This window comes from Ictidomys tridecemlineatus, chromosome 9, assembly GCF_052094955.1.
Source record: "Ictidomys tridecemlineatus isolate mIctTri1 chromosome 9, mIctTri1.hap1, whole genome shotgun sequence".
Classification (NCBI taxonomy): Eukaryota; Metazoa; Chordata; class Mammalia; order Rodentia; family Sciuridae; genus Ictidomys; species Ictidomys tridecemlineatus.
The window spans coordinates 59003016-59030093 of record NC_135485.1 but is presented as its reverse complement, the minus strand read 5'-3'; the positions used below and the strand labels follow the sequence as shown (position 1 = coordinate 59030093).

The window sequence follows — 27078 nt, the reverse complement described above, 5'->3', positions numbered from 1 at the left end:
TCGGGGCGGGCGGGCGTGGGTGTTTGTGTTTGCGTCTGCGGCCGCGGCTCTGGAGGGGAAGCATCTGTGGGGGCCTGGTGCGCGCGCGCGCGTGTTTGTGTGTGTGTGTTTCCCCTGCCGCGGGGAAATGGCTGCTGTTGATCCTTCTGGGCCAGGGGAGAAGAATGAGGTAGAGTGTTTTTGTGCCTTCGGGTAGGATCGAGAGTGTTGGGAAGAGGAGAGCGTCCCCGGGGAAATGAGGTGGGAGAGGGACAAATGTTCGTGTGGGTGTGCGAGTTGGGACTTGGGCTGGCGGGAGAGGCCTGAGGACCCACGGAGAGTGGGTGTGTGGCGGGTGACTGGAGGGGGTGGCGGGGCCGCCCAGCGTCTCCTCGGAGGGGGCTAGGGTTCCGGGGTGTGTGTGCGTTGGGAGGGGGTCCGCGCTGGGGTCGGCACTCTGGGGGCGGCTTGCGCGTGTTCGGGACCTCCGAGTGGCGTGTCCCTCCCCCTTTGTGGCTGGGCTCGGGAGCCTCGCAGGTGGGAGCTGCTCGGAGGGGGCCGGCGGAGCAGTGGTGAGGGCGGTAGACACTCGGCGGCCGGGCTGCGAGAGCCGTGGGTCGACGCCTGCTGCGGTTCCCGGGGCAGCCGTTCTGGTGGCGGGGACCGCGGCCGCGGCAGGAAGCGCGCCGGCCTGCAGCGCGGCCTAACCGCCTCGGCGCCCGCCTCCCTCCAGCCGGCCTCCCGGGACGTTCCCGGGACGCCGAGCTCGCGCGGGCCCAGGGCGCTGCCTCGGGCCTGGGCAGGTGAGGGTCGGGGGCGGGACGCCGATCGCCGTCGCCTTGGCCGCCTCCGCGTCTCCTGAGGAGCGAGGAAGGCTTATTTTGGTGTTCGAACTGCAAGCCTGCCTCTGCCGGCGGTGGGACCCGAGGGAAAGTGAATCAAAGCTGTAAATCTCGGAATACGCGTTGCTCAGATCCCTTCTTTTCACCATTCCCTTAAGGCTGTCTGTGGAGGGACTGAGTAAATATTTTCAATTTTTGTTGCAAATACTTTCATGTTGGTAAGATTTTTTTTTTTTTTGTAAGATAAGAGGTTTCCTTGCAGAGGCGGGGGAAGAAAGGGAAATTGGCTTCCCTTGGCCACGGTGTTGGTGGGATTGGATGGATTTTGTGCATTTGATATGGTTTTATCCTGCCTCCTAGGGGGAAAGGGGAGTACAGGCTGGGCTGTGGAGGTCGGTGAGGAAGAGGAAGTTGCTGGAGCTGTCATCTTCCTTAACTGGGCCAGCTCTTTAGCTTCAGCTAATCAGAAGGATGTTATTCAGGGAGTTTAGCTGAACTGTTTGTATACGTTGGAAGCACAGTACCACATTGTAGGAAATGCTGTCTTACGGCTTCTAGTTATCTTAATTGTCAAGATTGTCATGTTCAACAAACATGTTTTCCTCACCGTCTCCAAAACTTAGATCAAGCCGCCTCTATGTTCTACTCAGTATATGCTCCTGGAAAGCTATTCTGAGAGTAGTATAAGAAAAACGTGGTAATAAAAATAAACCTGCTGCCAATAGGCATACAATAAATTTCAAACCAAATATAAATGGCACTTGGGTAATTATTTGCAGGTTTACTTTCCTCTCTTTACATTTGTATCTAGTTGGCTCATCTAGCTAGAACCCTACTATAGATAAAGTCTTAATACAAGTTTGATACTTTTAGGCCATGCTGCATAATGACCAGAGATTACCTGGTTTCATAAAGAAATAATGTATGCTGTTAATTTTGAAATGGGGGCAGGCGAAGGAGAAAGTTTTCTGTAACCATTACTTTGAAAAACAGTTTAGCATATATACTTAGTGGAAAAAGGACTTGTTTTCTATAGAGCTCAATGGGAATCCCAGCTATGCCATTTTTTCCCTGTTTTGCCTTAAGCAAATTATCTAGTATTTATAAACCTGCTTTTTTTTCTTATCTCAATAGGGAGATAATGCCTTTTTAGTAAGGTCGTGAAAACATTTGGAACATAGTAGATGCTAAGTTAATTTTAGTTCTGCCTCCTGTAGTCCTGTGAATATTGAAAGAATTTATTAGTACAAATATTAATTACCTACAGCAATATTATGTGTTGAATTAAAAAATCAAGACACTGAGCTGGAGATGTAGTAGTGATAGAGCACTTGCCTAGCATGTGAGGCCTTGTATTCTATCCCCAGCACACACACAAAAAAAAAAAGAAAAGAAAAAAAGAAAAAGAAAACAATGGAATATTTCAGAGTTCTTTGATATATATAAATTTATGTGAACATCTTTTAATACATACAAGAAATTCTTTTTCTAGGAATAAAATTGTCATAGCCTATTATATTTTCATATTTTTGAATAGTCTGTCTTTCCATTTCATTACTTTTTATTAGATTTTGCTATGTCGCCCTGGGGGGAAAATAACTTAAAAGTGTCTATATAGATCTGTAAAGAATAGTGCCACAAAAATGCTATATAGTTTTCAGTTCACATTGACTAATTTTGGTAAACAAGACCTATTGGAAGATTTTTCTGAGTGGAAGCAAAAGTTTTCTATCAGCTTCCAGTAATTTCCCATATTTATTGTTTTGTGTGAAGTAATAAATGTGTTCATTAAATTTTAACTATCATGTAGGAAACATGGTCTGAACAATCAGGTAAAGTCAACAGAAAGGTTAATTAAAGGGTTTTATTTTTTTGGCTTACTTTTTTTGGTTTTGGCAGATGTAGGGCAAAGAATGTGGGAGGAGTTACATTGGTTTAAGTTTGTAATGTCCTTGTTTACAAATGACAGTTTTCCCAATTAGGTATTATATGTTATAATTTATATCAGCAATAGTAAATATAAACCTTACTACACTTTTCTGACACTAAAATTTCAATACTTCTAGAAACATTTTTACATATAAGAACTTCTGAGACAGATGGTAGGGACAATTTTAATAGACTATAAAATATTAAATTCTCTTAAAATGTGTATTGTGGCTGGGTGGTGTGTGCCCATAATCCCAGCAGCTCTGGAGGCTGAGGCAGGAGGCTCAAATGTTCAAAGCCAGCATAAGCAACAAAGCAAGGCCCTAAGCAACTTGGTGAGATCCTGCCTCAAAATAAAAAAAAAAAAGGGCTGGGGATGTGGTTTAGTAGTTAAGAACCTCTGGGTTTAATCCCTGGTAGCAAGTGTTGTGTTGTGGATGTGTGTATATTTATAGTGGATAGAATTGTCTGCCATGTGGTTATATTTAAAGGAATAATTCTTTTTAAAAATTGTAACAATTTTTAATATTTTAAAAAATAGAAATAAATTTTGCCTTAGTCTGTTTATTTCCACTAGACATTATGCATTGCAGTATTTAAAAACTCCTCAGTTTTTTAAATTTTAATTTGGAATAATTGGGGAAAACATTTCTCTAATCATGAAAACAATGATCTTGAACTGAGAGGTGGGCAATTCAATTGTTTAGATTTTAAAATTTAATGTTATTCAAAGTGACTTTAAAACAGTCTTCCCCAAATATTCTAGAGTATAGATGTCTTTAATTAGAGTGAATTGTAATATTTAGGAATCTCTGCATTTATTACTTTGGGTAATGTCAATGAGGGTAATAAATATACTGCAAATAATACAAGTTTATTTTTTTTCTACATGGCAGTCTAGTGCAGGTGCACCTGGTTATCAGGCTTTTGACTTTTCACTCACCCATGTGGTAATTTAGAGATCCTGCGACTCAACCATTCCTAAGTCTTGGAGTCCTTCTTCCTTTTGCCCACAGACCATTTCTTAAGAACCCCTAGACTGAAAGTGATAAACATCTTCCTAAACATCTCATTGACATAGAGCCTTATTTGAATGTAAGGAGGATGAGAATTGTAGTTCCTAGATAGTGGACTGCTTAGCAGTTTCTGCTTACAAGGGGCATTTCATGATGTTATTTTAGTTTATTTTTTGGGGGACAAGGGATTGAACTCAGGGGCACTAAACCACTGAGCCACACCCCCAGCCCTATTTTGTATTTTATTTAGAGACAGAGTCTCACTTGAGTTGCTTAGCTTCTCACTTTTGAACTCTCAACTCTTCTGCTTCAGCCCTCCCCCCCCCCCCCACCCAGAGTGGCTGAGATTACAGGCAAGCGCCACATGCCCTGCTCATGGTGTTATTTTAGATGGTAACATATTTATAAAGTTATGCTAAAAAGTGAATTAAAATTCTTAAGGATTGCTTTCCATTTTCTAAAAGTAAAACTGTGCACGTAGGGAAGGGAGTAAATAGAAAAGGAGAAAAGGATATGAGCTACTGGAGGAGGGGAGGAATGAGAGCTCTTATAGGTGAGGGACTTGGATGACAAGTTAACTTCAGCAGCTACTTAAAGACATACAGTTTTAAGCTCGGTGGCTGGGTGCCCCTTATTTAAAAATACATAAATAAAGACATAATGTTTTGGAGAACATTACCTTTGGATTCTATAACATTTGATGGGCCACTTCTTTGCTATCAGTTACTGATTGTCAGTGAGTTTTAATGGGTTCTGACTGTTTGAGTTACTTCTCTTGGTAACTTTGAAATTAGTTGAGATCAGTAGGCCAAAACTCGTGAATTTCAGTTTTTGGGGTATATTGTCATAGGAAATACTCTTTAAAAAATATGGATTTCTTTATTTATAATTTCGAAGTACACACACCTTTTAAAACTGCATGAAACCCAGTGACAAAACAGGGTAGAATGTAAATGGAAACATTTTTTTAAAAACATTTTTCTCTGTTGGGGGGATAGAGTATTATTATTATTATTTTGTACTTTGATGGATATCATTTAGGTGAATCTTATCATCTGTGTGCCGTTGGCTCTTTTTGTAATTCTAAAGTCATTAAAATTAATTTTGAGCCTTAATTAAAAAATAACAAAATCATCAAATAGACCACAAATGTTTAATTATTAACTTGTGCTCATACTTTGTGATGAAAATACTACAACTTTTACTAACTGCATTTACATTAAACATTTAATATACTATGTGGATTTTAATTTTGGACAACTTCAGTTTAATCAGTTTTTTTTTTTTTTTTTTTGTGGGGCGATACTAGGGATTGAACTCAGGGATGCCCTACCACTGAGCTACATCCCTAATCCTTTTTATTTTTTATTATGAGTCAGGGTCTCACTAAAATTTGCTGAGAGTGGCCTTGAACTTGAAATCCTCCTTCCTCAGCATCCTGAGTTGCTGGGATTACAGTTGTGTGCCGTCATGCCTAGCACAGTTCATTTTTTTGAGAACCTACTCTATATCCATTATATCTTGTTCTGAAGAGAGTATGAAAGATGTAGAAGAGACTCTTGGAAAACTTTTGGTTTGAGTTAAGGTGATAAAGTATGTAATTTAGTTATTTCAAAACAAAAGAATTTGCATAAGCCAGCATAGCATATCAACTGTATATTGATGTCCTGAGAGGGAGTGACAAAATTTAATTGGGTAAGAGAACTCTTAGTGAAAAAGTTGCCTGGAATCAAACCTAGGATCTTCTGCATGCTAGAAAAGTGCTCTACCACTGAGCTACATCTCCAGCTTTGCTTATTTTTAAAACAGCTTTGAGATATAATTCACATAATATATAAGAAATCCATTTAACATGTTTATCTCTATAGTTTTTAGTGTGTTCACTGTTGTATAATCATCATCACAATCAATTTTAGAACATTTTTGTTTCCTGAGATATAATTCTATATCCTCTGTTACCCTTCATTCTCTCGTACCTCTAGTTCTTTGCAACCACTGTTAAGAGAACTTTCTACAGATTTGTCTATTCTGGACATTTGATATGAATGAAATGTTAATATAATACATGGTCTTTTAGGGTGGGCTTCTTTCACTGATATTTCATATTTTCGAGGTTCACTGATGTTGTGGCATGTAATAGTACTTCATTCTTTCTTTAATGGCTTAATAGTTTGCCATTTTATGACTGTAACAGTTTGTTTATTCTTTGATGGCTGATGGACATCTGAGTTGTTTGCACTTTTTGGCTGTTGTTAATCACGCTGCATTGAATGTATACAGTATTTGAGATATATGTTTTTGGTTATTTTGACCACATACCTAGGAATGGAATTGCTATATCAGGTGGTACCTCCTTAAACTTTGAGGAATGTGTAGATAGTTTTCCATAGCAGCAGCACTATTTGACATTTCTGTTGGCAGTGTTTAATGCTTGTTGCTCTACATTCTTGCTAACAATTATAATCATTTTTCAAATATTATCTTTCTTATTGGATGTGAGGTGATTACCTGTTGATTTTTATTTGCATTTTCCTCATGGAAGATGATCCTTTTATGTTCTTATTGGCCTTTCATATGTATTCATTGGATAGATGTCTATGAAAAGATTCAAATTCTTTGCCCATTTTTATATTGAGTTTAATTTTTATTGTTGAATTAAAAATGTTCTTTGAATATTATAGTATGTCTCTTTTCATATATGTAATTTACAGCTATTTTCTCCCATTCTGAGTCTTTTTTTACCCTCCCAGTGATGTCCTTTAAAGTACAAAAGTCTTTAGCTTGATGAAATTGTGTATATTTGTGTGTGTACACTTTGTGTGTGTGTGTGTGTGTGTTTGTGTGTGTGTGTGTGTGTGTGAGTGAATATATTATGTGTTTTTGTGATGGGGATTGAATCCAGGGCTTCAAGCATAGTAAGCATGTGTTCTACTGAGGTACATTTACAGACTCTATGAAGTCAATTTCTTTTTTTGTTGCTTGTGATTTAGTGTTGCAGTTAAGAAACCATTGCCTAATCTAAGGTCACAAAAACTTATTATCTCTGTTTTGTCTCAAATTTTATGGTTTTTAACTCTTATATTTAGGTCCGTGATCCATTTTGAACTTATTTCTGTAAATAGGCTAATAATGTAGGGGTCTAATATTCTTTTGCACATGTATATCCATTTGTTTTTGGTACCATTTGTTGAAAAGACTATCTTTATCTTTTGTCTTGTCACTCTTGTCAAAAATCAATTAACTGTAAATGTGAGGGTCTATTTTTGGATTTTCTGTGTCCACTGACCCATATGTTTATCCTTAGGCCAGCACTGTTTTTAATGAGAATTAAGACCTCCAACTTTTATATTTATCAAGAATATTTTAAAAACATTTTTTTTTTAGTAGTACATGGACACAATACCTTTCATTACTTATTTATTTTTATGTGGTGCTGAGGATCGAACCCAGTGCCTCACGTGTGCTAGGCAAGCGCTTTCCCTGAGCTACAATCCTAGCCCCTCTCAAGAATATTTTTCAAGAATTTTGGTTTTGGCCTAGTGTGGTGATGCATGTTTGTAATCCCAGCAACTCTGGAGGTTGAGGAAGGAGGATTGCAAGTTTGAGGCTATCCTCAGCAATTTAGTGATGCCCTAAGCAACTTAGGGAGACCTTGTCTCAAAACAACAAGGGTGGGGGGAAGAGGCTGCTGAGGATATAGCTCAGTGGTAAAGTGCCTGTAGTTTCATCTCCAATGCCCCTTCAGGGGAGAAACATATTTTTGTACTTTCTGTAGGTCTTAGAAGTTAAAACAACTTTGAGTTTGGCTAAGAATCTTTGTTCTCAAGGCAAAATTGGAAAGTGGTAATACAACTTTTGTTTTGTAGTGTTCTTTTTCATAGTAAGATTATTAGTTTTTATTAATTTTTTCAGTCCACTTTAAAATTTTGTTAATGATAAAAGTTTTTTATTTAAGTAAGTAGTTCTCTTTGCTGAGTGAGCGACTCATTGTTCATACTGAAGAGATGCCTAATTTTTGGCTTTCAGATTGTTTTATTAATAGTGAAATTGGTGACATGAAAAAGATTAAAATACTTAATCTTCCTTATTCATCTTTTACTGAGAAGATCTCCCTCTAATTTAAAGTTTAAATAGTTTTTATTTCTTTTCACATATTATTTAAATAGGTTTCCCAAATGAATAACATAGATCAGAATTATATAATGCAAGTTACAAATTCTGCTAAAATAATAGAACTAAGTTTAGGTTATACCAACTTCGATGGCACTCTGTTTAAGACATTTGGGATCTGAACATATATACCTACTGCTTTCTGATAATAATTATTATACTTAAACAAAACCCCCAAATTGCTTATAGGATATGTCTACTATACATTCCTATTTAGCTCAAGCTTCTGTAATATCTACATATAAATTTATGAAAAATGTAATATGAATTATATCGAGAATGATGATCTTGAAACTAAGAATTTGAATCAGTAAAGGAATATCTAACCTATTTGTACACATTCATTAAACTTCTACTGGCTGTAAGCTATTGTATTCATTGTTCTGGGGCATATAAAGAAATTTTAGGTGTGTGTGTGTGTGTGTGTGTGTGTCTATCTATCTATCTCCCTATCTCCCACCCTACAACACACATTCTCACTGGGGATGAAATATTGGGCCTTGGGCACACATTATACCACTGAGCTATATCCCTGGCTCTAGGATATAGTCTTCACTAGGGAATGGAATAATACTGGACTACTTAATACCAAGGACCTTGAAAAGCCACTCCCCCTCCCTTTAAATATGTAACCTTAATTAGTCATCATGAAAATCCTGTGAAATAGGGTGTATGATTCTCAGTTTGTAGTGGTTTAAGAAGGTGAGCCTTAAATCCTCCACTTTGTAGCTCTTGGGAAACTCATTCTCCATACCTCAGTTTCTTCATCTGTAATGGGAGAATGGTAGTAGTCCTCTATTTTGTGGAGTTGTGTAATTAAATAATGTCATAACTATAAAGCACTTAGAACTGAACCTAGCAATGTCCATAATTTAGAAAATCCCAAACTCAATATATGTTAGCCATTACTGTTTCTTATTATTAGGAAACATACAAGTTAAAATGCCCAACATTACAATGGAATCTTTTTTTTTAACTCCAGAACACTTACTTTTACACTTAATTAGGGCATTTAAGTCTGGTTACAGCAAACAAGTGAAGGCAAAATATACTAAGTGACAAAGTAATATTAAGTACTGTAACATACAGCATACATGTGGGTTTTAATCTATAATAGAGAGAGGGTAGAAGTTTCGAATGCCTTTATGATAAAATGAAAGGAAGGGAATAAGTTAATAGATTACCATAACATCTTCGTGGTCTACCACTTTCCATTATTGTTACTTTGTATATACACATCACCAGAAAAATACTTGTAAAATTTGTTGCATATTACTTAAATTCCCTACTTAAAATACTTCAGTAGTAATGATAGTTATTTTCAAATATATTATGTGCTAGGGTAGGAGTCAGTAAACTTTCTGTAAAGAAACAGATGTAAATATTTTAGCTTTTGGGGTCACATCTTCGTTGTGCCAGGTGTGGAAGCACATGCCTGTTTTCCCAGTGACTTGAGAGGTTTAGGTAGGAGGGTCACAAGTCTCAAAACCAGCCTCAGCAACTTAGTGAAACCCTGTCTCAAAAAATAAAAAGTAAAAAAATAAAAAGGACCAGGGGTATATCTCAGTGGTTAAGCACCCCGGGGTTAAATCTCCAGTTTACCTCCACTACAAAAAGAACTTTGTTGTGATTTTTTTTTCTTTTTAAACAATCATTTAAAAACATGAAAGTCATAAACTGCTGTTAAATGAGATTATAAACAGTTTGCTAATCCCTGAGCTAGGAGATTTACATGAAATAAGTGGTTTCTTCTTGTTACAATCCTGTTAAAATTGATATTAATAATCCATGTTTTACAGTTGAGGATGCTTAGCAAATTTTATGAATGTCAAATAGTAAGTGAAAGATTCAGAATTAGGTCATTGCAATTCTTAAACCTGTGTACATTCTAGTATATCCTGTTGCTTCCTACTACTTTTTTAGAATATGATGCGGATTTTATAACATTTTAAATAAGGCTTGTAATGATCTTGATTTTTGCTTATCTCTTCAGTTTTTTTAAAATTTTTTTAAATTTTTAATTTTTTTTTAAAGAGAGTGAGAGAGAGAGGGGGGGACAGAGAGAGAGAGAGAGAGAGAGAGAATTTTAACATTTTATTTAGTTCTCGGCGGACACAACATCTTCGTTTGTATGTGGTGCTGAGGATCGAACCCGGGTCGCACACACACTAGGCGAGCGCGCTACCGATTGAGCCACATCCCCAGCCCCACCTCTTCAGTTTTTTAAGTTTTATTTTTGGGGATACCAGGGATTGAACTCAGGGGCACTCGATCCCTGAATCACATCCCCAGCCCTATTTGGTATTTTACTTAGAGACAGAGTCTCGCTGAGTTTGCTTAGCACCTCGCTTTTGCTGAGGCTGGTTTTGAACTCTGGATTCTTCTGCCTCAGCCTCCTGAACCGCTGGGATTACAGGTGTGTGTCACTGAGCTCGACATCTCTTCAATTTTATTATTATAAATAACTTTATAATTATTTGTAAATAACAATAGTAATCTTTATTCATTTTAAAACTCTTTCCTCACATATTCCTTGGCGTAGCCATAGCAAATCATTTTTTTGTTTGGTCTATGCTTTATATGTGGCTACAATATCTTGTTCTTTATTTATTTATTTTGGTATGGGGGTATTGAACCCAGGGATGCTTAATCACTGTGCCATATCCCCTGCCCTTTTATTTGAGATAGGGTCTTGCTAAGTTGCTTGGGGTTTTGCTAAGTTTCTAAGGTTGGCTTTGAACTTGTGATTCTCCTGGCTAAGACTACTGAGCTGCTAGGATTACAGGTGTGTGCCACCACATCTGGTGATTCCTTGTACTTAATGACCTCACTGACTTACTTCAGTAATTCACCTCAGGTGCTCCCTATTCTAGGAAACCTTACCTGACATTTCCAGTCTTTGCTTTATGATTTTCCTCTGTGCTCCTTTAGCATCCTGTGCGTTCCTCTTTTATGAAATTTACCACATTGTCTTGTATTTACCTGGTTTATATCTTGTTTTTTTCTGTTAGACTGTGAGATTTTTAAAAATTTTCAATACTGGGAATTGAACCCTGGGTTGTGTGCTTGCTAGGCAAACATTGTTACCGCTGAACTGTATGACCGTACCCACTTTTTTTTTTTTAATTGTATTTTGAGACAGGGCCTCACTAAGTTGCCCAGAGCTGCCTCTAATCCACCTGCCTCAGTCTCCTAAGTAGTTGGGATTATAGGCGTATACCACTATGCCTGACCAGACTGAGATTTTTAAGGGTACAAGATTATGTATCCTTGACCTTTATAATTCAAATGTTTGACACATATAATAGGGGCTTAATATAACAAGTAAACAATCAAATGGCACTGTAAACTGAAAATTAGGTCAAGAAATATAGTTACAGAAAGATGAATTCAGATTCAAGGTGAGTGGGAAAGTAAATTTCTGGCTAACTTCCAGTGCTTGAGTGGAAACATGAGGCTAATATAAGGCAAATCAAAGCATGATTATGGAGGAGTTTGAATTCTTACATAAGGAATTTTAATTTTGTCCTTCCATCATTGGTCGAAAGATTACAACTCTATGAAATCTTCTATATGTTCTTGAAATTCATAAACTGGGGTCTCTTATTTATATTCAAGTTTTATGTTGTAATATTTTGCTTTAGGATTGGGATTGTAGCTCAGTGGTAAAGCATTTGCCTAGCATGTGAGAGGCACTGGGTTCAATCCTTAGCACCACATAAAAATAAAGATCTTGTGCCCATTTACATCTAAAAGAACATAAATATTTTGCTTTATATATTTATAAGCTATTCATTAACCCATTCATTTGTATTTTTAGTAGGATTGTGGCTCTGAAATCTCATAATTACCAGTATTATTAAAGACATTGGGAGCCAGTGAATGATTTTGATCCAGTTGGTGGCTGTTTGAAATGTGTTTATTTATTTATTGTGGTGGTAAGGATTGAACAGAGCTTTGCACATTCTAGACAGTCACGCTATCACTGGGTTGTATCTCCAGTGCCTGCAATTGATTTTTTTTTTAATTTTTAAAGAAGATTTATCTGGTTGAGGTAACAGAATCAGTTGGGGAGATGGGAATACTAGGAGGAAAGACATTTTTAAAGAGTTAAAAGTGATAAGAAATACGTTTATGTTGGCTAGAATGGAAAGAAAACTTTTAAGTGACATTGATGATTCTGTATGAAGAAGACATGAGATAATTGAGATAACAAGGAAGAGACAGTTTAGCTAAAAATATATTATGAAGTTTGTGTTAGACAAATTGGTGTGATTTCTGTTTGAGTGATTTTTATTATTACCTGAATTTAGGTCCTTCTTTATGCTTGATAATTTGAATATCTTCATGATTGGCTTTCCTTCCTGCCTCTCATTCGGGTTCTAAATCTTTGTTATTGTGAATTCCATGGGCAGTCTGGGAGAAGGCTGTGGATCCTTTCTAGAATAATAATCTTAAATGAATGAAAACATAAATGGGATTGAAAAGGAACCTGTAATAGATATCGAAATACATAAAAATGAATTTTGATACAGTGATATGTGCTTCTTTATTTAAATTAAAGTATTTAAATAACAAGATCTAGCAGTGAGTCTAATGACTTATCCTAATTTTGAAGTAATGATGCATTTAGATGCTATTTTGAAATTTCAGTTACAATTATAATGTGAAATGAAAATGTGTCACAGGTGTGGCTAAATCTACTATGGTAGGTTGTCCATATCTGTGTGAAAGAGGTACTACATTTTAGGTAGAAGTTAGTGAAAACAGTGAAGTAATTTATTTTTTTAAAGAGAGAGTGAGAGAGGAGAGAGGAGAGAGAGAGAGAGAGAGAGAGAGAGAGAGAGAGAGAGAGAGAGAAATTTTAATATTTATTTTTTAGTTCTCAGCGGACACAACATCTTTGTTGGTATATGGTGCTGAGGATCGAACCCGGGCCGCACGCATGCCAGGCGAGCGCGCTACTGCTTGAGCCACATCCCCAGCCCTGTGAAGTAATTTTCTTCCTATACAAATTCACAGGTTTTCTGAGATATTTATGCATACTAGCTTCATAATTTTTGCTTGTATCGTCTCCTTGTTTTACTCTATTTTGTGTAATTTTGTTGTTTTTATTGCTTCATGTCTGGCTTTGGAAGTAATTTGTGCTCTTAGTTAAAAAAAACAAAACAAAACAAAAAAACCCTAAAATGATACTGAAGAGCATACTTTCCTGGTTATTTTACCTCATGGTGATCAAGACTATTAGAAACGTAATATGACCTGTTTCTGAGCTGTACTGCCACATGAGCATTGTATAGATAGAAGCATACTATGTGTAATGTTTTTTACTTGCTTTTGTCATTAAAACTTATCACAATCATTTTTTCCATTAATAAATGTACTTCATATTTTAAAAAAGATGTATAGAATTAAAAAAAAATTGAAAATGGTGGTACACACATGTAATCCTAGGTAAATGCAGGCAGAGGCAGGAAGTTCCCAAGTTTGAGGCCTACCAAGGTAAATAAAATAGAAAAGGGGTGTGGATATGGCTCATTGGTAGAGTACTTGTGTATTATGCATGAGGCCCTGGGTTTAGTTGCCAGCACTGAAAAATAATTATGATACACATTACAAAACATAAAATTAACCATTTTAAAGTATATACTTCAGTGATTTTAGCATGATCATTATTGTGAACACCACCAGTAGCAAATTCCATAACATTTCCACCATTCCCAAAAGAAACTTCATATCTAATATCAGTTCCAATTCCCCTGTCTGCTGGCATCTACCAACTATGAGTTTTTTGTTCCTATGAGTTTGCCTATTTGAGGCATTTATTATGAGTAGAATTACACAAACCGATTATGGTGGTGCATGTCTGTAATCACAATCATTCAGGAGGCTGAGGCAGGAGGAATGCAAGTTCCAGGCTAGCCTCAGCAGTTAACTGAGGCCCTCAGCAACTTAGCAAGACCTTCTCTCAAAATAAAAAGGGTTTGGGATATAGCTCAGTGGTAAAGTACCCTTGGGTTTAATCTCTAGTACCAAATAAAGAATTATACAATATGTGATTTTTATGTCTGACTTCTTTAAATTAGCACAATATTTTCAAGATTAATCCATGTTGTAACATGTAATATTACTTAATTCCCTTTTATGGCTGAATAAAATACAGTATATACATATGTATATGGTTATTTTTGGTTATTGTAAATAATTTTGCTGTGAACATTTATATACATGTTTTTATGGACACTTTTCCCATTTTTCTTGTGTGTGTGTGTGTGAATGGAATTGTTGATCGTATAGTAATTCTGTGTTCAACTTAATTTAATTTCAAGATGGGGTCTTCCTAAATTACAGATATGTGCAACTGTGATGGGCATTTTGCACACATTTAAAAAATACATTTCTAGAAGTGGACTTGTTAGATTAAAATAAGTACACATTTAAAATTCTGATACATCTTGTCAGACTGCCCTTTACAAATGTTATATAAAATTATATTGGCACCAGTTGTGTAATAGATGCCTGTTTCTCCAAAACCACAGATTAATCTTTGCCATTCCGATAATAAAAATCATATTTTAAAATTTGTAGTATGTTTTGCTAATAGTGGGATTTTTCGCTCCACAGATTTATTCTTTTGTGAATTATCTATCTGATCATTACCTTTACTCCAAATTTGTCTATTAGGAGTGTTGATAGCTTCTTTTTTATTGATTTGTAAGAGCTATTTAAATTTTAAAAACCTAACCTTATTTATTTTTTTTTTTAAAGGGAGAGTGAGAGAGGAGAGAGAGAGAGAATTTTTAATGTTTTATTGTTTAGTTCTTGGCGGACACAACATCTTTGTTGGTATGTGGTGCTGAGGATCGAACCCGGGCCGCACGCATGTCAGGCGAGCGCGCTACCGCTTGAGCCACATCCCTAGCCCAAACCTAACCTTATTGTATATTATGAATATTGCAGATATTTTTCCCTTTCCTGTTTATCTTTTGACTTCATTTTGACTTTGCTTTTTGCCTTATAGATATTAAATTTTTTAATATTTAACCTGTCTTTTTGTGGTCTTTGCCTTGCTTAAAAGAGTTTTCTGTACTCCCAAGACTGTAAAATTATATTCTGCCATTCTTTTAGGAATGTCTAAAATTAGACTTGGCATGGCTTAGTGAAAGTGTACATTTTGTAGTTGGAATTGACCTGTGTTCAAATTCCAGCCTAGTCACTTATTACCTGTCAGGTGTTGGATGTTTCATAAATTTCTGCATATCCCAACTTCCTCATTTGTAAAATATATTTCATCATTTTTGTGAAATTAAATATGCAGATTGTGTAACATACTATCTGGGCACATGCTGAATGTTTTCTTCTCTCTCTCACTCATAAACTCTGTCTTCCTTACTTAAAATCTGGTCCAGAAGATAGGAGAGTGGAAAGTTTCAAGAAATGGGAGTATGGTCCTCAGTTTTCAAAATTGGATAAACTCATAGGATGAGTTATGACTGAAAAGGAGATTGAAACTTCACTTAGTAATTATAAAGCCATTTATGTTTAATAATATTTTTCAATAGCATGAGTCATATTTAGTCATATTTAGTTATTTAGGATGAACACTAAATAAATGCATACAACATACATAAAGGTTGTGTGCGTATGTTACATGTATCTACCATTATTTATTATATTTCAGAAATAGCTGTAACCTTTTCCTCATTGTTAGAATGTTGGAGGATAGGAATAATAATACTAACACACGGTGTATTTATATTGTATATAAAAATTGTACACAAATTTGGATTATTTTTACTGTAAGTTACAAATTATAGTATTTGTAACACTTCACAGTTAATTGTCAACCTGGTTAAGAGTTGCTTCATTCAAATTTTAGTGGTTCTTTTATGAAATTTACATATATTCTTTATTAAATTACAGTGATTTGTAAACAGTGTTATATTTTCTTTGTGGAAAGTAATTTTAAATACATTTTGGAAAGAGGTGGGAAATAGATAAATATTTATGAAAATCACTGTTTACATTTTTCTCCTACAGTTTTAGGGCAGGGAAAACAGTTCTGTCATAGGTTTTGGATAAAGATCTTTAAAATATTATGTTTCCCTCTTTTGTCTTTTGACAAAGTAATTTCAAAATAAAATTTTTTAAAATTAAAAGTAATTAAAGCTTTTTTCCAATTGTAGTAATAATGGACATAGACCATACATAATGAGGTTTCAAAACCAGATATCAAATTCTATTGACTTTCTGTAACTGCTTTTTATTCCTAGTATGTTGTATATACACCATCATTATTTTGTTAGCTTCAAAACACAAAGAAGGAAATTCTGTATTAGTGAGGAACAAAACAGGAAATTTTCGTCCTCATTGATCTTTGATGAATTTGTCATTTCAGCTGTAGGACTGAAATTTGAAAGACAAACGTATTTATTTAGTATGCTTTGTTGCTTTTGCATAGTATCTACCTGCCATTAAAAAAAAAATAAGTGAAAGACTGTTACCTTTTTGGGAAGTGATGCTCTTCCTTGACAAAGTCTGAGTATCTGTATTTTTCAGTGGCAGGATTTTGCTTTCACATAAGGGCCAAAGTATCCTTTTCCTGGAACCAAGCTCGACTCAAAGTCTTTGTAACTTCTCATGTTCTTTATCCTTTTTTAAAAGAACTATTTTAGGAACTATTTTAAAGTTGACCCCCCTTCCTTCAAACCTTTTCCGCTAGTTACAAAGCATTACCTTCTTGGCAGTCATTTATATGAATAGAGTGGACACTTTGCAGTAGACATTTGTTCATGCCAAAAAATTAATGGTTAGTGCTTTGTTTAATGCTGTCTGTTTGGGATCAATGTGAGTCAGCATTGGACCTACCATTCTTTTGAATTTTTTGATAATTAAGATGTTGACAGGGCTAAGGTGTTAGCTTAGTGGTAAAGTGCTTGCCTAGCATGTGTGAGGCACTAGGTTCGATTCTCAGCACCACAGATAAATAAATTAAAATAAAGGTCCATCAACAACTAAAAAAAAAAAAGAAGAAATTGTTGACATTGTTTGGAAGCCTTTCCTTGATGGAGCTTTTCTTTGTGCTTATTTTTTACCCTGGACAGTTGGTTACTACAAGCTTTTCCTGTTTTATTCTTACCATTTAAAAAAATATTTATTTTAAATTATGTTTATGTATTTTTTTATGTGGTCCTGAGGCCTGAACCCAGTGCCTCATATGTGCCAGGCAAGCCCTCTGTCACTGAGTCACAACCCCAACCCTATTCTTACCATTTTTAATGGAGGCTGGTAGATTAATTAATTGGTTTTGGTACTAGGGATTGAACTCAGAGGTACTTAACCTCAGAGCCACCCCAACTCTTTTTATTTTTTATTTTGAGACAGAGTGTCTCCTAGGTTTTCTAGGGTCTTATAAAGTTGCTGAGGGTGGCCTGAACTTGTGATCTTCTTATCTCAGCCTCTTGAGTTGCTGAAATTACAGGTGTATGCCACCACGCCTAGATGAGATTTGTAGATTTAGATAGGGCTTTTATCTTTAAACCTTGGTTCTCAGAATAGTAATATTACTTTTAATGTCTCTTTATATGTATATTTTATTGTGTTCATGTGATACTGGAGCATGTATTATTTGGTTCAGGTCAAAAATATAGGATGGTTATAATTGTTACTTTCAGACATTCATATTTTCAAAATTTTGTGTTCACATTTTAACCTAAAATATATTTTTTTCAAAGAGAAGCTAAAGTAATTCAAAAAGTTATTTGTTTTGAAAAGAGTTCATTAAACCTGTATTTTTCATACTGTCAGGTTTAGTTTTCTTTTAAAAATGTCTTTATTTTTATTCATTTATTTATATGTGGTGCTGAGGATCGAACCCATTGCCTCACACATCCTAGGCAAGTGCTCTACCACTGAGCCACAACCTCAGCCCTAGGTTTAGTTTCTAGTAGTTAAAGCCAAACAATATCTTAAATTATTGTTTATTTTTTGGATATAGTTCAGTCATACAGGTGATTGCTTATATAAACAAATATTATGTTTGTGGAATATTAAGTCATTGATTTTTATATACCACTATAGAGCAAAGCCTGAGATTGGAAGCTGGGAAAAGGAAAAAAGATGACATGTTGTCTGTAGGGTTACTTCAAGTTTTTTTTCCCCCATTTAAATATGGTGGACTGAATTTAATTTGTCTAGTGGATTGTTGCTTTGAGGAAAGAACTCTCATATTCATGATATTCTTGCTTTTTTTTTTTTAAATAATGTGACTTCTTTAGATGATGTGTGATTCTTTTATAGGTGTCCTTGCAGCTTGTCTCAGTTTATGTCTGAACATAATTTATTTTTGACTTTGTTTATAGCAGCAAAGATGTTTTCATTTCTGATGGGTTTGAAGAAACAGTCTGTTCTATGGGATTGTTGTTTATTCATCTTTCAGCTTATACAGCCAGGGCTGGGGATGTAGCTCAGTGATAGAGTACTTACCTATGTGAGTGAGGCCCTGGGTTTGATCCTTAGCACTGAAAAGGGGGAAGGAGAGCTTCTCATTGGATTGCCAGTTGATTTAGAATACTTTTCTTTGGGTGGTAGGTTTTTTTTTTTTTTTTTTTTTTTTTGTGAGGGAGTGTACTGGGGATTGAACCCAGGGCTGCTTAACCATTGAGCCACATCCCCAGCCTTTTTTGTATTTTATTTAGGGGCAGATTTTCGCTAAGTTGCCGAGGCTTGCTTTGAACTTGTGATCATCCTGCTTCAGCCTTCTGAGCTGCTAGGATTACTGGATTGCGCCACCTCATCCAGCAATACTTGTTATTAATTAACAGTTTCAAGAGAGAACTTGTAGTAAACTTTTCTATTTTTAAAGTCTGGGCAACCTTGTAAATAGACGAGTTACTCTTCTGTGTTGTCGCTGCCCTTTAACTTTAGTTGGAAAAGAGGGATTCAAAGGAGAAATTGCAGTCGTCTTTTAGAGTGACCTTTGATTATCAATATATTAAGGAGAATGCTGGAGAACAAACATATAACTTTGCATGTTGATCCTTGAACATATGCCAGTATGTATTGAATATATCTGTTTTGACTACAGTAACATCTTGAGTACATAGTAGGGTGGAGACTGTTCTTCTTAATTTTCTGTACTACCTATGTAACAACTGCTCTTCTGAGAGGAATTTGAGCTATTTTGGAGTTTGGCTGACAGATTTTGGAGGACGAGGTACAAATAAAAAATAAAAACATCAAACTATTTTTCTGATTTATATTTTTCCGTGTCTATATTAGTTACTGAAGGAGGAAATGAAGAAAACTGTGTTAGAATTCTTAGGGTAATGGCAACATGGTTTCCTTTGTGTTATTACTAAATCTGTTGAATAGTAAGCTTCACTGTAATTGGTGTATAATGTTTGTTGTTCATATGTCAGAAAAATGAACTCTTTGATTACTGTATGCTCCAGGTTATGGATTTAGGGTATTTAGGGTGTGATAATAATAGGATTTGGGTCTCTAGACATATTGTCATCTATCCTGTTAATTTCCCTCCTGTGTCTTTGGGTTTTCTGAGCTTCTGAGCTGTACTTACAAATACAAACAATTGAATTGCCAGTTTAATATGTAGGTCTTCTACTTCTTGGCTTTCCGGCTTCTACATCAGTTTTTAAAAAAACAGTTTGCTGAAATTTCCAAAAATGTCTGTTTTCTTTCATTCAGCACAATTATTTTGAAATTTATCCATGTGGCCATGTGTGTCAATAGTTCATTTTTTTAAATTGCTGAATTCATTATAAGGACTTGTCACTATTTATGTATTAGCCTTTTGTTATATATTTGGGTTGTTTCTGTTTTTTGGCTTTTAGAATAAAATTGCTAAGAACATGTATGTTTAAATCATTGGGGTGAACATGTTTTCTTTTTCTTTTTTTACTTTTTTTTTTTTGGTACCGGTGATTGAACCCATGGGTGCTTGACTATTGAGCCACATCCCCTGCTCATACTCCCCCTTTAAATTTTTTTTTTTAATTTTTATTTTGGGATAGGGTCTTTCTCAGTTGCTTAAGGTCTCTTAGTTGCTGAGGTTGGTTTCGAACTTGTGATCCTCCTGCCTCAGCTTTCCTAGCTGCGTGATTCAAGTGCACCACTGTGCCAAGCTCATGTTTTTTTCTTTTGTTGGGGTGGGGATGGTACCTGGGTCAAATGGTAGATACATGCTTAAGTTTTTAATAAACTGCTAAATGGTTTTCCAAGGTTGTACTATTTTGCACTCGATAGTATATGAGAGTTCTACTTGCTCCATATTCTCAATTTTTTAAAATAGGAATGTGGTAGTATTTTATTATAGTTGAATTTTATTTGTCCTGTGACATTGAACATTTTATCATGTGCTTCTTTGCCATCCATATATCTTCTTTGATAAAATACCTGATAAATTTTTTGTTCATAATTTGGAACTTCTGGTACAAGGTCTAATAAAATTTAAAGGAGGCATGCTTGCTTTTTTTTTTTTTTAAATAAGATATTTATTTAGTTTTTAGTTATTGGCGGACACAACATCTTTGTTTGTATGTGGTGCTGGAGGATCGAACCTGGGCCGCACGCATGCCAGGCGAGCGCGCTACCGCTTGAGCCACATTCCCAGCCCCCCCTTTTTTTTTTAATTTTAGGAGGAAAACCTTCAAAATTCTATCATGAAGTTTTTTCATTAGTACCATTTATGAGAATAAGTACATTCCCTTTATTTTTTTAAATGACAATTTTTCTTTCTTTTTGCCATGCCTGAAATTAAACCCAGGGCCTTGTAGCATGCTAGGCAAGTGCTCAACCACTGAACTATTATCATAACCACTGAACCATTATCACCATCCTCACCCCTCCATTTTTGAAATGGAGCTCGCACCAAGTTGCCCATTCTGTCTTTGAACTCAGAATCCTCCTTCCTCAGCCTCCTGAGTAGCTGGACTTATAGGTATGTGCCACGATTCTCAGAAAGTTTTTCTTTTAAAATAGGAATTGATTGTTAGATTTGCCAAGTGCTTTTCATGATATACTGAGATCATATTTTTTTAAAAAAAAAAACAACTCTGATAGGTGAATTATATATTGATTTTTAAAAAATGGTAAACCAATCTTGCATCCCTGGAATAATTATCATTTGGTATGATTTGTCATTTTTTAAAAAAATGTGTTGCTAGATTTTATTTGCCAGAATTCTGAAAATAATTTTGCATCTGCTTCTGTGAGGTATGTAATTTTCTTATACAGCATTGATCTGGTTTTCGTATTAGGGTAATACTTCGGCTTCATGGAAGAGTTTATGTAGAATTGCTAGTAATTTTTTTTCTGTAAAGGCTGTAACCAAGAGTTTGGGAACTGTTGGACCACATGATCTTCTCTTTCCTTCTATTTATAAAATTTTAATTCTGTCCTCATATGATAGATGTATACATTTTTATAAAACAACTTCTAGGTCTTGTTAATAAATGAACATTCTTGGAAGTATAGTAAATGAGTAAATAAACTTAGCAATAGCACAGAAAAAGTCAGTGTTTTTCTTTTTTTTCCAGTGAAGCAGAATTGACTTTATGAGATTTAGGATTTATAGGAAGGGAAAAGGCAAGATTTCATGTATTTGCAGTCATATGCTTGAGTTGTACTGGTTCATTTTCAGGAACTTTACAAGCTAGTTATTAAGCAATCTATTGAAAATTAAAAGTAGTAAAATGATATAAACAAAATTAAATATTAGAAACAAAGTTTCACTGCTTAATTATTTATTATCTGTGTTTTTCAAATTATTTACATTTAAAATACAATGTAATGTCAGGCTGCTCGCTGTTTTCTTGTAGCTCCTTATTCATGGATATTTCCTTGGCAGCTTGAAATCTTCCATGAGCTATCAAGCCATAAAAAGATACAAACCTCAAAATGCCATTGTGTGGGACAGTCTTCCTTCCCTCCCTCATTTCCTCCCTCCCTCCCTCTGTTTTTTCTCTCATTCATTCATTCATTCATTCTTTCTCCTCTGTAATGGGGATCAAACTTAAGGCCTTGAATATTTAGACAAGCATTCTACAACTTGGTCTACCCTTGTCCACAAGTCACAAATGTATGTGGGAGTATTTGCACCACAAAAACAGATGAATGTGGGACTGGGGATATGGCTCAGTGGTAGAGTGCTTGCCTAGCATGTGTGAGGCATTGGGTTTGAGTTTCAGCACCATATAAAGATTAATAAATGAAGTAAAGTATTGTGTCCATTTACAACTAAAAAAATAGGTGAATGCTTTAAACATATTTAATATGTTGGTCTTCTAGACTTAAAAGTAATAAGAGAAGCTGGGCATGGCATGATGTGGTTACTTATAATCCCAGCAATTAGGAAGGCTGAGCCAAGAGAATTGCAAGTTTGAGACCAGCCTTAGCAATTTATGAGGCTCTAAGCAATTTAGTGAGACCTTGTCTCAAAATAAAGAGGGCTGGGGATGTAGCTCAGTGGTAAAGTGACTTTGGTTTAATCCGCAGTAATCCCCCCCCCCCAAAAAAGAGGGGAGGAAATCATAATAAATTAAATCAAAATTTAATATGTTGCAACTTTTTTTTTTTTTAATTAAAAGTTTTTGAGACAGTCTTGTTAAATTGCCCAGGCTGGCCTTGAACTTGAGATCCTCCTGCCTTAACCTGTGGAGTCCTGGGAATTATAGGTATGTGCTACAATGTCCAGCTGTAATTTCTTTAAGAATGTGACAACTGAAGCAGTAAAGGATATAGACCCATTTTGATTTCTACTAGAAGAAACACTGTTGAGCAGAAGTAAAATGGAATGAAGGAAGGTGACTCTAGGAATGGTAGTTTCATGTTTATTATTAAACTTTTATGGGTGAAAGTTTTTCATATTAATAAAATGATCAATAGCAAAGAGTCAGGAATAAACAGATTTTTAAAGCTTTCTCTATCTGTACTTTGCTTACCAATACAATACCCTCTGCTGGCTCCAGTGATACTTTAAGCAATCCTGAAATACTACACTTGTTCCTCTTTTCATGTTGTATATTATCTTGGTGCCTTTTTTTGTTTTTGCCTTGTCTATCTCTACCTCATTCGCCAACGTTTCCATGAGGGAAATTCTGATTCCTTTTCATTCTTTAGGACTCAGCTGTGTGTGTGTGTGTGTGTGTGTGTGTGTGTGTGTGTGTGTGTGTATGTGAGTGTGGTATGTGTGTGCATGCACACATGTGCACATGCCAAATCTTTGTCAGCATTGGATGTTGGGGATTATAGGCATGTAATACTGTCCCTGGTTTGTCAGTTTTAATAGGTGTGTGATGGTATTTCACTGTGGTTTTGAGTTACATTTCCCTGATGCCTAATGTTTGAATGTTATTCCACGTGCTTATTTGCTGCCCATGTGTCTTCTTTGGTGAAGAGTCTTTTCAAATCTTGTGTGAATTTTTATCCCTTGATGCTGGGGATCAAATGCAGGGCCTTCCACGTACTAGCCGAGCACTCTTAATACTGAGTTATAGCTCCTTGGTATTTTTTTTTTTTTTTTTGCAAGTTCTTTATATATTCTTATGTGTTTCTCAGATGTGTTTTGGATATATTCTCAATATTATGACCTCTCATTAATTGTTCAAGTAGAAGTTTTAGATGTTTATGAAATCTAGTTTTTTAGATCATGCTTTTTGTTATACTTTTAAGAAATCTTTGCCTAATGCAAGTCATTGTTTTCTTGTAGAACTTTTATTTTGGCTACTAGGCATTGAACTCAGGGGCACTCAACCACTGAGCCATTACCTTTCTCCTTTCTCCCTCCATGACAAATAGACCACTCCTTCACCCCTTTTCAGATCCTGAAGATTTCTGTAGTTATCTCTCATTCACATAAAATTACTTCTGGATTACTTTTGTAAAGTTATATAATAACCAGCAACATCTTCATCTAAGTTAAATATACTGTTATGTGTTTAATTTAGTTATCTTAGTCTCATTCCCCAATATAGACCATTTAAAATTTGTTATTGTCCTGGGAACTCTACTCTTTCCACCTGTCCTTGAGTATTCTACATGTTATCTGTTTTTCATCACCATTACCCTTCTTTATAAGAATACAATTATTTAAATGTAAAATATTATATAACTTTCTTTTTCAAGTAATACCGTGAAAGTGGTATATGCTTCCTGAGGACTACACGATTGTCCATCTTGTTCACCAAAAGTGGTATATGCTTCCTGAGGACTATACAATTGTCCATTTTGTTCACTTTGAAGCCCTACTCCTCAATATAGTATATGATGGTGGTAGCTGTGCAATAAATATTTCTTGAATAAATGTTAAACTCCAAAAGTCTAAGAGCTGTTTTCCTCCTAATGACTGAGTGACTTTACCATCATAAAATATAGGTTTTTATTTTGTTAGAGTAGTCACAGAAGCTGCAGATGTTGGGAAAACTCGGAATGAAGTTCTTTTTTGTATGTTTGTACTTATTTATCATCCGTAGACTTTAACTAAATAGGTAATGAAAGAGCAGTCTCATTCAGAACCCATTGAAGGGAAGTGGAATGAAATTGATAATTAAATTTTTCTTTATCTTGGAGTGTAAACTAGTTTTTGAAGTCTATCAATTTTTAGTCTTTTTAATTGTGGGTATTGGTGATTGAACCCAGTGGTGTTTTACCCAAGAGCTACATCCCCAACCCTTTTTATTTTTTACTTTGAGACACTGTCTTGCTAAGTTGCTTAGGGCCTCACTAAGTTGCTGAGGTTGGCCTCAAACTTGCAGTCCTCCTCCCTCAGCCTCCCAAGTTACTGTGATTATAGGCGTTTGCTACCATGTGCAGCTAAATCTTTAATTTTGTCAGTATGAATCTACAGTAGGCAGTGTGATTTGCTAGGTGCATTTGAAATGATTGTTTATCATTTAAATGATACATTTTGTTATTTTGAAATAGGGTTCTGTAATATGCCTACAAGGTGAAATGTTGAGAAATACTGAGAACCTGGTGGAAAAATAATGTTAATTCTCTGCATTTGAATCCTCTAATTTTTAATACTACAGTTGAAAACCTCATGTTTGAGGCAATAGTGATCATCAGAACTATAGTCGCTACTAAATTATTGAATTAACCCAAATGAAAAATGTTTTAACTTACATAAATTCGTTTTAAAGGATTAAGGCTTGTGTTTCTATTGGCATTTTAATCAAATCCAAGAGAGATTTCTGACTCTAAATATGTCCTTATTAATATTATTTTGGTTTTTAGACCCTACTTGACTTGCAGACTTGACTCCAGTATAATAATAGAGTATTTCAATATACCTTTCTCTCTAGTAGATAGGTCATCTACTCTAAACTCTGTAAATAATCTTCAAAACCCAAATTATTAATTAAATGGATTTAATAGACATCTTTTGAGTATTTCCTCCAACAATAACTGAATTCACTTTCGTCTCAGCTGCTCATGAAACCTTGTTCAAAGTAGATCATATTTTTCTTATCTAAACAGACCATATTAGGCTACAAAGCAACTCTTAGCAAATATTAAAAAACTGATATAATTCCTTGCATCTTACCATATTAAAATGGAATGAAGTTATCAGTCAACATCAAGAAAAACTACAGAATCTATATAAACACATGGGGATTGAACAATATCATTTTGATTGATGAATGAGTCATAGAAGTAGTCAGGGGAGACATTTAAAAGATATTGGAATCAAACCAGAATAGTGACACAACATACCAGAAACTTTGGGACACTATGAAAGCAGTTCTAAGAGGAAAGTTTATAGCTGTGAGTGCCTACATAAGAAAATCTGATGGACCCCAAATAAACAATCTATTGATTGATCTTAAATCCCTAGACAAACAAGAGACAACCAATTTCAAAACCAGTAGAAGGAGGGGAATAATTAAGACCAATCTGAAATGAAATAGAGAATTAAAAAAATACAAAAGATCAGTGAAACAAAGAGTTAGTTCTTTGGTAAAATAAACAGTTTAAAAAATCCTTAGCCAAACTAACCAAAAGAAATGGAGAACAGACCCAATTTGATAAAATTAGAGATGAAAAAGGAGATATTACCACAGATATCACAGAAATCTAGGGGGATCCTTAGGGATTACTCTGAGAATTTATATTCCAATAAATTGGAAAATCTAGAAGAAATGCATACATTCCTAGACACATAACCTATCAAAGTTGAACCAAGAGGAATTTAGAAAACCTAAAGTGATCAATAATAAGCAATGAGATTGAAGCAGCAATAAAAAGCCTTCTAAAACCTGGGACCAGATGGATACTCAGCTAAATTCTAACCAGGTCTGTAAGGAAGAACTAATGTTAGTGCTCTTCAGATTATTCCATGAAAGAGTTGGAACACTTACAAATTTGTTTTGTGAAGCCAGTCTCACCCTGATACCAAACCAGATAAGGACACATTAATGAGTTAAACTACAGACCAATATCCCTGAAAGCATTACATGTAAAAACCATTAATAAAACATTAGTCATACATATTCAAGAACATACTAAGAAGATTGTATATCATGACCAAATTAGTTTCATTCCAGGAATGCAAGGATGGTTCAACATACATGTCAATAAATGTAATTAAAATAAATAAATGTAATTCTCTATATGAATAGAATTAAGGACAAAATCATCACATTTCCACTTCAATAATATTCTGCATGATAAAACTATGGAGGAAACTAGGAATAGAAGGAACTTGCCTCAACATCAGAAAGTCTATATATGACAAATTGAAAGCCAATATCATGGTGAATGGAGAAGAATAGAAAGCATTTCCTCTAAAATCAGAAGTAAGATGAGGATGTCTCCTCTCATGATGCCTATTCAGTATAGTACTAGAAATTCTAGCCAGGGTAATTAGGCAAGGGAAGGAAATACAAATAGGAAGGGATATAAACAGGAAAGGAAAAAGTCAAATTATTACTGTTGGCAGATAATTTGATCCTACATTTGGAATCTAGAAAGCTCCACCTTAAGACTGTTAGAAATAATAAATTCAGAAAAGTAGCAAAATACAAACTCAACATACAAAAATCAATAATTTTCCAACATACCAATAATGGATTCACTGAAAAAGAAATCAGGAAAACAATCCTATTCACAAGAACCTCAAAAAT

At 35.3% G+C, this 27078-nt stretch overlaps 1 protein-coding gene across 1 annotated transcript in view; it reads left to right on the top strand.

The window, feature by feature from the left end:
- The window catches only part of Cnot6l (CCR4-NOT transcription complex subunit 6 like), a 101591-nt gene that overhangs the window by 199 nt on the left and 74314 nt on the right, over positions 1-27078 (top strand). The gene's annotated exons all lie outside the window — the stretch shown is intronic.